The sequence below is a fragment of the Ictalurus punctatus genome, chromosome 20, assembly GCF_001660625.3.
Source record: "Ictalurus punctatus breed USDA103 chromosome 20, Coco_2.0, whole genome shotgun sequence".
Taxonomy (NCBI): Eukaryota; Metazoa; Chordata; class Actinopteri; order Siluriformes; family Ictaluridae; genus Ictalurus; species Ictalurus punctatus.
The window spans coordinates 3,197,727-3,201,335 of record NC_030435.2 but is presented as its reverse complement, the minus strand read 5'-3'; positions in this window follow the sequence as shown (position 1 = coordinate 3,201,335).

Sequence of the window (3,609 nt, the reverse complement as noted above, 5' to 3'; positions counted from 1 at the left end):
AGTTTAAATATGAAGGGATTTCTCAAGAGATACACGGGATATGAAGAGACTTATAGAAACGAGTAGAAATTCGTACGCCCCTATGTTTCTACATATAGCTCATCAGTTTGTACGTGGTTCATTCGATCATTCATCTTCTTGTGTCAGACCTTTTAAGTACAAGGTTCTTCCACTAAGCCGGTAAATGCGTTGCTCTTTTGTTTTGGAGAGATGAACCAAATTGGCTTTCATTGATAACAAAAGGATCACCGAGCAGACCGATATAGTGAAGCCAAAGGGCTCATTTAACATCCGTGCAGTGAAGCTAAAGGCTTCTATCCATGCTTCCGACCCATGCTTGGGAGTGAGAACAGGTTGGTTTAAAAGGATCATGATGTATTTAAGTCAAAGACAAACATGTGTTACAAGCATCCCCGCTCTCCAGCAACGTTCTTTGGTTTCACGTCTGAATTTGAGGACGTATTTCACCATGGATATATATATATATGATTAGGCAACAGTCAGTTCTCAAAGTTGACACGTTGGAAACAGAGCTCTAATATATATATATATATACTTCATCTTTTTCCGTTAGCTCCTTCTAGCTTCCAAAATCCTGCAAGGCCACAACTTTGATCTTTCCTCCTGCCAAATATTAACAGATACTTACCACGAGGTCTTCACACATTGCTCTAACACACACTATGCACGATCGTGTGGTTCTCTGGTTCAGGTGAGATCTGATAGCAAAGAGTACAGCGGTTTCCTTCCTGACGAAACATCTATTACATCTATTATCTAGCGAGAACTTCCATAAAAGAGCCAGTTTGTAACACAAACCCAGTGACCTCAAAACTTATGAAAGTGAAATTGCTTTAGTGCACTTCTGTGCTCTCCTTCGGGTTGCTTCATCCAGAGATTCAGCCGATAAGGTCTCGGAAAGCAAGGCCACCATCGTCTGTTCACACACAGATAAAGAGAACTGCAGAAGGATCGTGTTGCATGAGACACAATGCTGAAAGGAAGCATACAGTAGGGCGTTAAAAAGTGCCTGGACCCCTATTGTTTGTCATTTTCTATAAGTTGTTTATTAATAATCTGGGATGCGGGTGATATTTGTATCGGCTGATCCTTGTTGATACACACACACACAGACACACACACACACACACACACACACACACGCTGTTGCGCTGGGCCGTATTGGCGCGTGGCGCGTGGAAGGGCTGAATACTTGGCAGCTTTTGCTAAAGCTTTCTGGCAGCAGGCCAAGCCAAATATTTCTTCTGGATGAGAGCATACTCATACAAGTCCACAGAGCCACAGGGCTTCCCTGTGTTTGTGTGTGTGTGTGTGTGTGTGTGTGTGTGTGTGTGTGTGTGTGTGTGTGTGTGTGTGTGTGTGTTTGTATGTGTCTCAATGTGTGAAAAGATAAATGAAAAGAAGAAGAATATAAAAAGCAGAAGAAATGTGTGCATGTTGACATGGGCGATGAGAAAAATGTGTGTGTGTGTGTGTGTGTGTGTGTGAGTATTTTTTATCAGATCTTTTGTGATTAGGAGGAAGCATGTCTGCTCTCAAGATGACAACTTGTTGCTCATCCCACACTTTACTTTGATGAGATCTGTGTCATTATAATCTCTGTCATTCTGTGCGTGTGTGTGTGTGTGTGTGTGTGTGTGTGTGTGTATGCAGTAAGTGTTTCTCCCTACAGACCTATTTATGGAGATGTTGAACTTTCATCAAAATGAGTCTTAAAAAAAAAGTGTGGTACCACTAAGACAGATCAACTCTCTCTCTCTCTCTCTCTCTCTCTCTCTCTCTCTCTCTCTCTCTCTCTCTCTCTCTCTCTAACACAAAGAACACAAAACCTTAGACTATACACACACACACACACACACACACACACACACACACACACACTATATTATTTACAATACACAATCTATACAATATACAGCTAAGAAAAAGTAATGGACAGATGTAAATGCAGATGTGTAGATCAATCTGGATAAATTCCATCTCCATTAATTTATGTGTAATGTCCCTATAGGAATAATGAATCGGGTTTTGTGGCATTGTCTCACATCCCAGATGCCTATAAAGTAAGAAAGTGATCTATTATTATTTATTTATTTATTTGCCATTGATGAGTCTAATGGTATTTAGGGGAAGAAACACTACATTTCGTACAGTGAAAACACCACAATGACGACTGTAGATCAGACAAACAATCTAGAAACTTTTTGGATCATTAGAATTTCAAAACGGTCTCATTGCACATTAGAAACGAAGGATTTGAAGGGAAATGAAAGTCTCACTGAAACGCTGAATTTGACTGTTAAATACTGAAAGAAAGGGGGGAAATTAGGCTGAGGGACGGGTTTAATAAGCGGATCTTTTAGCAGGCCTATTAGATTAGATTTCAACTCAGAGGTTGGATTTTGAAATCCAACCAGATCGGACATGTGCAGGAATTCATTCTGTACCGTTAGAGTTAATCACAGGTATTGATCAATTAACCGGTCGATTTCGTTTTACTCCTATTAGTGCAGTGTGTGGAAGAATACCTCACTTATTATTCTTCGATTTATTTATTAAAAAACTTTATTTTATTTTATTTAATTTTATTTATTTTAACTTTTAAATCATGCTGGCTGAAATTCCTGTAAAGCCGCATTTGGATTTTCTTAAACTTGCCCCTGTGGTTGTGGTGATTAAATTGTTTTAAGAGCGCATGTTCAAATTTAAGCAAAAACAAAACAAACAAACAAATAATGAATGTAAAAAAAAAATAAATAAAAAAACCCCAAAAACTACCGTTATTTTATATTATTATTATTATTTGTATATTTCGGAGAATGATAGAAATCTGACCAAAACCTCTTTTCGCATTTATTCTCGTTTTATTCAGTTGTTTTCCCCTCATCTATCATCTCTCCAGGTACTTTATTATTATTATTGTTATTATTATTGTTTATTTATTTATCTATTTTTCGATCCATGCGCGTATTTTCATGCACAACGCGCACAAAAGTTTGCGGGGTTAATTGGTGAAGTGTTGATCTTAATTACGGCGCGCTGGGTGGAGCGCGCTGTGTGTGTGTGTGTGTGTGTGTGTGTGAGATCCCACAGCTCCTTCCTGGACCATAGTCCTCCTCTTCTCCTCTATAATAATCAGCGAGGTGCTGAACTGAACTGAACTGAGTTAAAACTCGTCCTGGATTTGAGACTTTTATGGAAATACCGACAGGTAAGAAAATTACCGGTGTCATGTATTATTATTATTATTATTATTATTATTATTATTATTATTATTTACATTTCTTTGATGTTGCTCATTTATCCTTTATTCATTTATTTGACTGAATACACAAATCAGATAGCATATGGTGTTATCATACACAGATACGGGGAAACAAAGTGTAGGTAAACATGTCAGTAGTTTTTTGTTTTTTTTTTTGTCTGATGAAATAAACTGTTGCGGGTTCGTTTCCGAGCGCGGTCACGTGTCTGCATCGATGGCTTGACTTCAGATAAACGGTAAGTTCAGAGGTTTGTCTGACTTTCCCCTTGCAAACTGTTTAATCGATTCTGATGAAGAAGAAAAAAATCATTTCTACGTGTGTG